The 10,453-nt window shown below is 62.1% G+C and overlaps 1 protein-coding gene across 2 annotated transcripts in view; it reads right to left on the reverse strand.

Annotated features, from left to right (window-relative positions):
* The window catches only part of ARVCF (ARVCF delta catenin family member), a 35,833-nt gene extending 27,176 nt beyond the window's left edge, over window positions 1-8,657 (reverse strand). Inside the window, exon 1 of one of the 2 annotated variants that reach the window (XM_081252825.1) lies at window positions 8,430-8,657. The gene's annotated coding sequence lies outside the window, so the exon portion shown is untranslated. The remainder of the gene's footprint in view (window positions 1-8,429) is intronic. The other variant, XM_081252826.1, reaches the window with a different exon arrangement.
* Window positions 8,658-10,453: the final 1,796 nt, after the last annotated feature.

A 10,453-nucleotide genomic window follows, 5' to 3' on the forward strand; every position in this document is an offset into this window, starting at 1 on the left:
AAACCCAGCTCTGTACTGCCTTAAGGAAACATCGTGCAAAGTTCCCGGGCTGTCAGAGACGATTTGCCACCTCAGGCCTCAGTGTCCCCATCTGCACACTCGGTGTCCCGCAGGCACTGCGGCCCAGGGCCCATGGGTGCAGGGGTCACAGGGCGCCAGCCTCTCCCTGCAGGGCACAGAGCAAAGGCCCCAGAGGACTGGCTGGAAGCCCACTCGAAGCCTCGTTATCTTGCAAAATGCAGAGAGCAGCAAGTACATTCAGACGAATGAATGGCCTAATTAGGATTTCACGGAGAGTAAAAATATTTTGAAAAGAAAAAGTTTAACTAAAGGCATATTTGAAATACCAAACTCATCAATTGCAAATGACAACCTGGCAAGATGTGCCGGGGGGCGGGGTGTCTCCTTCTCCCCACCTGACAATGGGCAGCCTTCCCTGTGGGTGAAAGAAACTGGGCCTCAGCCTCCCCAAATCAGAGCTGCAGGGGGGGTGTCCTGGCCGAATAAGACCTAACTCAGGGCGGAGCTGACGACTCTGGGTGCCCCGGTGGAAGGTCACGCAGGGACGGGGACGGATGCCCAGGGCCTGGGGAAGAAAGGCCCCTCAGCAGCCTGACAGTCCAGTCCAGGCAGGAGAACAAAGCAGAGCAAGCCAGGAAACAGCCAGAAGCTTACTGTGGCTGGCGTGGCAGGGAGAGGCCCCAGGGGCGAGCTGAGGGGCAGGGGCTGCTCCAAGAGCCACTAGGCCAGTGGCCACCTCAGGCTTGCACAGACCACCCAGCACGGCTGGCATGGCACCGTCCCTCCTGGTGGCCTGGGCCCCGCAGCGCAGTCACACCACCAGCCGTGAGGCACCCTGAGCAAGGAATGGCACAGCCAGAAGCTGGCATGGCTCTTGCACCATAACACAGCGGCCAGCACGAACTGCCACCTGTGCTGAGCCCCACAGGGCGAGCAGAGCCAGGTCTGAACCCAAGTTCAGCCTCGTAGAATGTTATTCCTGAGAAGCATGTGCTCCGGAGTGGGAAGGGGCTGGGGGCATCCCTGGGGCCGTGGTCTTCGCTCCTGCCTCTCACGTTGAGCCCCCCACCCTGGGAATGACCCACGAGTCCAATCACAGAGACCCCTCGATGCCTGGCTGAGGGCCGCCCACAGGCGAGGGCCAGCACCTGGCTCTCTGGCAACGCAGGCAAGATGCTTGCAAGGCAGGTGGACTGGCTGACCCGCCCCGAACTGAGACACAAACAGGCATGCGTGTGCCTGGCCCAGTGGTGCTGCCACTGGAGGCCCTGGGGGTGCCAAGCCCGCGACCCTAGAGGAAGAGGCCCGTTCACCCCCCACAGCATGACAAAGCCACTCGGGCGTGGGACAGCCCATGCCCTCCCAGCCACAGGGAGTCACGCATTCAGAGGCCGGATGCTGCAAAGGGGCCCAGATCACTGTGGGGGCTTCTGAGGGGCCTTCCCACAGCAGGGACCTGTTCTCAGTAACCAAGGAGGCTCAGAGGGGCTGGAGACCTGGGGAAACCAGAGCGGGATGCACACGTGCACAGGCCAGCACACCGAGGGTCCCGGGGAGGAGGCCCCAACTGCGTGGACCAACCTGCAGGAGCCGCGAAGCCGCCCGTGACTTTTCAGAATAGAGACTGGTCAAGGGGAGGCTCCGACCTGATCTACTAACGGGGCCACAGGCACCTCGAACCTGAGGATGCGGTATGTCACATTTATAGTTCCTGGTGATAGAAAACATCAGTCAAGAAACTGTTCAGATACAACCATATCAACACAGTTCAGCCCTTGCCTCACATTTATGTCAGAGTAAATTCTAGACAGATGAAATCTCAAGAGTAGACGCTGACCTGGAAACACCGACAGGAGAAGACGGATGTGTGTTTATCTGGCCACGTGCTAGACAACGTGTGGAACAACAGAAGAATTGAAGGAGGAAGAATTCCACAGATTCCACACAAAACGTGAAAAATTTGAACAAGTTTTGAACACGAAAGCCATCATAAGCAAAAATTAAAAGGCTGAAGAAAGACAGATGAAGGCAGAACCGACTCTGTGCGCAGCTGCGACCCCAAGAGGCCCCACGGGGGCCACGGCCAGAGAGGCACAGTCTCCTTCAGCCTGGGCGAGGCTGGTGGAACCAGTGCCCGCGAGGCTGTGCAAAGTGCCTGCGGCAGACACGAAGAGTCTGTTATCAGACTCGAGAAGTGCAGGAGATGCGGTAACAGGAAGAGGCAGAGAAAGAGGGACAGAGAGAAACAGGGAGAAAATGAGGAGCACGAGGGAGGAAGGAGAAACAGGGACAGGAAAAGAGCAGCAAGGGCAGGCACAGCAGGCGAGGCGGTGGGCAGCCTCCCACAGACCTTATTACCTGCCATTTGGTGTCTGGTTGGCCTGCCAATCTGAGGCACGGTGGTCCACCAGAAGTTTAGGGGGGTGGGGGCCAGCCCCTGCCACCCTAGGCCCCAGATGCCATGCCACCTGTGCCACCAGCAACACCACGACCCAAGGCCTGGTGCTCTGGCCCAGCAAGCCCTGGACACAGGCTGAGCCTCTTCATCCCAATCCACAAGCCCCCATGTGGCCCAGCAGTCTGGCCACTGAGATGCTTGGCCAGACCTTGGTCCTCCCACCTGCCTGGCTGGCAGGTTGCCACACCCGAGGTCCTGTGGAACACAAGAGGAAGGAGTGGGCCCCCTGCCCTCTCCTGTCTTACAGCCCTCAGCACAGGACACTCAGGCGTCTGGAGGCTCCTGAGTCTGTAGCCACTGCCTTCTCACCACCACCACCCAAGTGAGGTGCTGGCTGGGCCAGGCTGTCCACGCTGGACACCCAGGGACACCGAGAATCCACAGGGCTGGGTGGGCTGAGCCTCCCACGGAGACGGGGCAGGGCGGGGCAGGGGCAGAGGGCCAGGCTGGGGCCTGGGCTCCCACACTGGGGCAGCACAAGTGGCCACCACACTGCAAATCAGGCAACACAGCAAACTGACAGAGTGGTACCAGCAGGGCTCACTTCCCACCGCACAGGGTCCTGGGGGCCACAGGGACCACTCAGCCTCCGTCCCTGCTACACTTCCCGGGCACCATGCCTCGTGCCCCTGGAGCTGTGATGAGCAGAGGAGCCCACGCAGCAGGGCGAGCACCAGCGCCCTCGCCATGATCACAGCAGTCACGGCCCCTCCCCACTCCAACGGTGGCCCAGGGTGCCTGTGTGTGCCAGAGGCCATCTGGCCCTTTCAGACAAAGCCTCCTCCCGGCCTCAGTGCCCTCCTCCAGGAGCCGCAGCATGTGGGCCCATTGCCTGTCCTGGCTGGCAGCTCCAACCTCCCTGGTGCAGCAGAGACTACCCTGAGCTGGGAGCGAATCTGACGGCCTGTGAGACACCAATCACCGCCGTGCCAGGCATCCAAGTCAAGGAGGGTGCGGGCCAGTCCAGCTAATGTCCTGGTGGGTTGTCCCCAGTGCAAGCTTGTCCCTCAAGCCAGACATCCCTCAAGCTGGTATCTGTGGTCCATACCCAGGCCATGGGTGAATTCAAGTAGGGGTGGCAGGAGGCCCCATGTCCAGCCTTGTCCAGCCTTGTCCAGCCCAGGGCCCTGTGCCCACCCGGGTTGAGGCTGGCCAGAAGCACACACCACTCAAGCCACAGTCCATCCCTCCATGGACCACACCCACCGGCCCACCACCCGTGTGAGGGGACATCCCTGGAGGAGGTCAGCATGTCCAGACACCCATCCGGCTGGCTCCACATCCTACAGGGAACCAGAGGGCACCTGGTGAAGCCAACCAGCGGGGTTAAGTCCCTTCTGCATGGGGCCAGAGCCCCAGCTGGGCACTGACATCCCTGACCCCCAACTGGGCACTGTCATCCCTGACCCAAGGGCGTCTGGTGGTGCTCCAACACAGACTCGCTCCCACACGACCGTGCATGTTCTCACCCCTACCCCACTGGCACTGTCATGTCTACAGTTTGCATCAGCTGCCATGGTCCCTCCTGGGCGTTTCTTACGCTGCTGACTATTCTTCAAAACCCTGACCATTTTGAGCCGATGATAACGTCTCCCTTCTCCAGAGGTTGGGTGTGCTCTGTTGTGATAAACTCCCACACCAGAATCCCACTGGCCTGTTCAGGGGGTCATGGCCCCCAGGGGTCTGCCCCCCTCACCTGCCCTGGGGCACAGGCTGCCTGCCTCTCCTGAGGCTCCCCGAGGCCAGCCCCCATCCATGTCCCTCCTAGGCCAGCAGCCAGCCTCCCAATCCCGGACGAAGGACCATGAAGCTTCCTGTCTCGGCCAGTGGTCTGGGGACGCGTTCCCTCTCCTTGTGTCTAGGTCTGGGGATGTTGCCAAAGTGTTTGTGTCGTAAAAATGAAAAACAGGGCACCACAGACAGGCTGGAGGCCACCTCCGGGAGATCACAGTGGCAGAAGCTCTCTCCCTTTGGCTCTGCAGTGTTTACCAGGTTGTTCCAAGCTTCTGTCCAACCTTCCTTTGTAGACATGGCTCATTTGCGGGCCTGCGGGTGGGTCTCTCTGCCTCACAGTAGCCCCTTCATCACGGGGAGGGGCTTCAAGTCAGGGTGGGATCATGGGGGGAGATCAAGATGCCAGGGCCAGAGGCAAGGAAGAACGGGGAGCTCAAGCCAGGCGTGTGTGTGCACGCGTGTACACGTGTGTGCGTGAGCACCTGGGAGGGGAGGCGTGGTTGGGAGTCTGCCCACCCGCTGCACCCTCCCTACCCACAGAAGGAACTGCTGCTCCCACCCTGAGGTCCGAGGCTCAGGGATCAGCTTTTGCTTAGAATGTGATGCTTCTGAGGCACGTCTGCTTTTGGCTTAAACATTCATATAGACCTTGTCCCATGAAGAACCACATGCCTTTATCAGTCCTGATAACCGCCAGCCTCTCCCCAGTGCTGGCTGTGCCCCATCATCTCGGTGACTCTCACTAGGGGCCTGGGGTCAGCCCAGGACACCATTTTACAGATGGGAAAACCAGGCCCAGGCAAGGCAGCGCTGGGGCAGGATTTGAACTCAGGTCTTCCTGCCCCTAGGACACACTCCCCCCAGTCCAGCCACAGGAAGAATGTGGCTCCCGCCTCGTGGGACTCCAGCAGGCCAATAACTCCACAAATTCAGAGGAGGGCCGAGAGTCAATGCCAGTGTGGGGGGTGGGAGGGCATCTGCAGGGCTGCAGGTGGGGAGGGGGCCTGAAGGAGCTTCCTGCAGGAGGGTGGGAGCAGGGGGGCAGGGAGGGTCTGGGGATGCAGGGTGGTGGTGGGACGTGAGGTGGGGTCTGTGTCCCCAGGGTGCCTCATCTCAGCAGCACTGTACAGATGGGAGGTGGGGGGAACAGAACCTCATAAGAGCCCTGGGGCCGTGGACAGACAGATGGACAGGTCTGAGATACGAAGGTAGAAGCATTGATGGGATTTGTGACGAGAGGGTGGGAGTACCTGTCTCAGGGAGCCCTTTCTAGCATCCCTCAGAGCTGGTCCTGGCCAAGGACCCTGCACCAAGAGCCTCGGGGTCAAGGGACCCACCCCCAGCCTTGAAAAGGCCTGCTGTGTCCCGGACTGGGGCAGGAGGCCTCTGCAAGCGCTGGCCAAGAGCCAGAACAGCACAGACCACAGATGTCTGACACAACGAGGCAGCCCCCATGCGCACAAACCAAGTCCGGCGGAGGGACAGGGCCCAGGCTGGGGGGATGCTGGGCAGGCAGCTCAGGGCCGCAGTGGGTGGTGAGGAGCCCGGGTGAGGGTCAGGCCGGCCTGAGAGCTCACTCTGCACTCGAGCCTTGAGTCCTGCTCCACCACAGCAAATCCTGACGTGCCCTCCCAGGCCGCTGGTCACTCTGGGCACATCTTGAAAAGGCGCCACTTTGGCTGCACCCTTGTTTTACAGAGGACACTGAGGCAGAAAGAGGCACAGCCCTGCGCTGAGTGGCAGACGCAGAGACCTTGCCCGGACCCCTGGGCAGTGGCAAGATGGCCTGTGGGGGCCAGGGAGGCACCTAGGGCACATGCCTGAAGGAGGACCCCACCTCCACGGTCCCTGCTGGAGCCTGTGCTCAACAACCCTGCCACCCAGCCCTCGGCCTCCCTCTGCTGTACCGAGGCGGTGAGGGCACAGGGTACTGAGGGGCGTTGCCCAGGGTCCTTGCCCCTCTCCAGCTCCCCACCCTGAACAGGGGGCCTGGAGAAAGCAGAACTCCAGCCTCCCAGCGGATGCCTTGGCGGGTGCCTCAGAAAGGGTCCCCACCTCTGGGGGAGGCTGGGTGGAGCCAGTCTTGCTGGCCATGGCAGTCCTGGGTGCCCTCTGGTGGCTGCACTCAGCTTGTTGCTGCTTTGCTAGAGGCCGCTGGCCCCTCAGGGTCCACTGGGGCAGTGGTAAGCGCTGTGCCTCACACACACACAGCCCGGGCTGGGGGCCCTGTAGGTGATGTGGATGTCCACCAGCTCTGGGCTCTTCTTTCCGACCTGTGAAATAGGCTGAGCTGTGCAGCTCTCCCATTCAGGAAGCCACAGGAAGGAATTCCTGACCCTGAGTCTCTCTTGGTTACTCTCTGATTCCGGGGCTCCTGCAGAGTGGCCGAGACCTCATCCTAGTCTTGATGGAAGCTGGCAGCAAGGGAACAGGTGCCTTCCCCGACCCAAGCCACTGCTGGGGAAAGTCCCAGAACCCCTCGCTGCCTCCCTGGCATCCCACAGCACCCCAGCTCTGCCCCCTCCCTCCCTCTGCTGATGCCAGCCCAGGGCACATGCTAGGGGCTGGCCGAGGCTCTGTTGGGCCTGGTGTCCCCACCCCTCTCTGCGCTACAGTTCTTGGCTCCTCTTGGAAGTGCAGGATCCCACTGCTCGTGGTCCCAGGCCTGTCTCCTGGGATGAAGGGGAGTGAACCCACCTGAGTCCTTGTGCAGCACAAAGAGGGATGGAGGTGCAGCCCCCGTGGAAACTGGGAGGTGCAAAGGGACCCCTGAGGGGCCACCCTGGGGGAGGCACACAGCCCAGATTGGGGGGCAGCTCTAACCTGGCAGGACTGAGGGCTGGCCCAGCTCACCCAGGAAGCACCTGGTCAACAGGCACCTGTGCCCATGATGAGAGTTGGGTGAGGGCTGACCGGGTTGTGCTTATGTGACCTCCTCCCCAGGCCAGGACCAGAGTCCTGAGCACAGCAAGTGCTCTGTGCCCAGTCCTATGCTGGGTGCCAGTGGACCTCAGAGTTGGGGGCATGGAGCGGCAGGGAACAGACAGGGTACTGTGGATGGGACAGGGCAAGGCTGGGGGAAAGCACGAGTGCCCAATTCACAGCCCCACACGCTGTGGCCAGACCCCAGGTCCAGACCACCTGCTCGGGAACTGACTGCTGTGGGTCCAGCACTGTCCCAGGTCCAGATACACTGAGCCCAGGACAGGTGGGACCTGCTTGGGGTGGGCAGACCACTGGCAGCCTGGACCTGGAAGTGGAGGTTCCCAGTGCAGCCCTGTGTGTGTCCTCATGGGGGAGGTTGCCCCACAGGTGCTAAGCCGGTCACCATCCAACCCCCTGGGTTCATAAACCCTGACCCGGCGTGTGCCCTGTTCGGTGACTCGGGAAAGGGGTGTGAGTGAGGGGTTATACAATGAATCGATCCTAAAGAATGAAATCCTTGGGGCAGTTCTTTTCTTTTCCTTGTTCCTAAACACGCCTGGGTCTAAAGGGAAAGGCCGCTGGAGTCCCCGAGTTCCGTTTCCACTGGGACACGTTATGCAGACGTTAGAAACGGTGACATATTGTAATAACCCAATATTTAATTATTTAAGATTAAAATAGGAAGGCTGGGGATCTCCAGCTGCCCGCCCAGGGTAACACCACGGCAAACTTGGGCCGAGTCCCACTACGAGTGGAGGGGACACGCCTCAGCCAGGGGACAGGGCGCAGGGGTGGCGAGGAGGGGGACCCAGGTTGGGGCTCCGGGCAGAAACCCCAGGCAGCTTTCCCTCCCTCGTCCTCTGGGCGGCGGGAGCAGCGCGGCGCCGGGGCATCCTTCGGCCAGGCCGTGCCGGTGCTTCCCGGCGGCGCGCCGCCCCAGGAAAGTTCCCCTGCCCCGGGCCCCTCCGGCCGATGGAAAGTTTCCGTGGCTGCGCGGCGCCAGCTCCAGGCACCCGGTCGAACAGGGGGAGGACACGCCTCATGTTGGGCCGAGGCTTGAGGGGCGCGCGGACCGAGGCGCACGGCCGGTCAGGCAGGACCCGAGGCTGCGCACAAAGGGACCCGCCCCCGTCGGTCCGGGGTCTTGCGCACCGCGGCGCGGGATCGGTGCGGGTGGAGCAGAGCCGGGCTGGACCCCCGGCCTTGACCCCTGCCCGGACCTCGATTCGGGCCCCTGCCCATCCCGCAGCCCCGATCCCGGCCCCGACCCCGGTCCCCGGCCCGAGCCTACCTGGAGCACGGCGTGGGCGGCGCCGCAGCGCGGCCCCCGCCCCAGACGGGCGTCCCCGGGTCGCTCGGCGCGCGGCGTCCCCGGGCGGGCGCAAGTGACTGTCCCGGGGCCTCCGCTCGCGCCGGTGCAGGACTCACGCCCCGAGCCCAGCGCAGCCCGAGCCAGCCCTCCGCCCCTCTCGCGGCCCGTGCGCAAAGAGGGCCTGCCGGCGCGGCGACCGTCGCCCCGCCCCGCCGCCGCCAGTGTTTCCATTGGTCGGGAGGCCCGGCAGCCGGCACCGATTGGACGGGCGCGAGGAGACACCGGCTTGCCATTGGGCGCTCCGGCTGTCCGTCTCTACCGACCACGGCCCCTCGTGGAGTAGCGGAGGGCCGGGCACCTGCCGGGACCTCTGCGGCTGAAGCCCGGGCCGCGGCCCGCCTTTTCCGGCGGGTCGCCCCCTCCCGGTCGCCTTCGAGGACGTTCTCGGACTGTCCGGCCCGAGTGGGGAAGGGAGCAGGCCCGGTGCCCCATCACCGGACTCGGGCCGGGTCGCCTCTATCACTACCCCCAGTTCCCAGATATCCTGCTCCAGCGCCTGCTGTTGGCCCGGCGCTGGGCGCCACGCCCTCCCTTCAGCGTCAGTTGTATTCCCCACAATCCGCGAGGGAGCGTTCTGCTGCTCTCCCATTTTACAGACGGGAAACCGAGGCTCAGAGAGGTTCTCACTAGCTTTACGTCACCGGGGCTCCAACCCAGTCCATCTGACTCCGGGGCCCGGGCGCTCTCCCACCCTCATTGCCCCAGGGTTCCCACTGTAGAGGCTGGAGTGGGTGGGGCTGGCAGTTTTTCAAGGGTAGAAAGGGACCCCTCGGTGAACAGCGGTTTTCCTCCTCGGTCAGGGATGACTCGACAGACACCGTGGGCTCAGCCCATCCTGCAGGGCCCCAGGGACTGGCCTCCCTCACGTGGCTCACCGAAAGGCCACAGGTCTGGGCCTGGGGAGGAGAAGTTTGTGTGTTCATTTTCCCCACTTTCTGGTGTCCATTTCCTCCACCCTACCTGGGGTCATGCAGGATCCCTGTGGGGCTCAGCCACCCGAGTTGGGTTTAGCACAGGTTACATTTCCCTGACAGGTGGAGAGCAGCCACCTGGTCCCTGCAGTGACACAGGGCACACACATGACCACAAATGGGACCACAACCCTAGGCCAGCTCCAGGTAACTTTGGGGTGCAGGGGGCACCAGTGTGGATGCTGTCCACTGGGGCTTGTTTCAGGGGGTCCCTGACCAGTGACCCTGGCTCGTGCGTGGTTCTAAGCCGTTCTTGCTCTGGTTGCACCTGGAGATGACCAGATCCTCAGCTCACCATATTCCCCAAGGCTGCACAGAGCCACATGGCCCACCACAGTGCTAATTGGGGGGGCCGGAGGGGGGAGAGACATTCATGTCTTATCCACCCACATCAGGGGTCCACTGTGTTCACCCAAAATTTCCTTGGTCAGAACAAAGAAATGGAAATGATTTGGGGCCAGAATTCACCACTGGTACCACATTGGGTTCCCCTGTACCCTGGCATACATGACAAATCAACCCCTAGCAGCCATTCAGAGCCAGGCAGCCACAGCCAACTGACTGGAATTGGCACTGGAGGTGTCACCAGCATTAGAAGTGACAGCCATTTGGCACCCTGGCACAGGGATATTGCTTGAAGCTCTGGGCGGGCAGAATGAAGGGTCCCTCTCCAGAGCATGGCAGACCCTTTCCTATATTTAGGAGTGGATTTAATTAGCCCAAAGTTCTCTGTGGATCTCTCCAAGGGCATTGGGCCCTGGTTCTCCTGCAGCCCCTCCTCTCACAATGACCTTGTGGCCCAGCACCACCCCTTTCCCACACACTTGCTGATGGTGGCAAGAGGGGCTGGACAGACCTCTGCTGAGAGGGCAAAGGGGAGAATTGTGCACCAAAATCGGCCCAAGTAAGGACTCCCTCCATCCCCCCTCATCCCTACCTCCCCCACTCCTGACAGGCTTTCAGAGACCTGTC

The sequence above is a fragment of the Mesoplodon bidens genome (genome assembly GCF_964165515.1).
Source record: "Mesoplodon bidens genome assembly, chromosome: 13".
In the NCBI taxonomy this organism is placed as follows: domain Eukaryota; kingdom Metazoa; phylum Chordata; class Mammalia; order Artiodactyla; family Ziphiidae; genus Mesoplodon; species Mesoplodon bidens.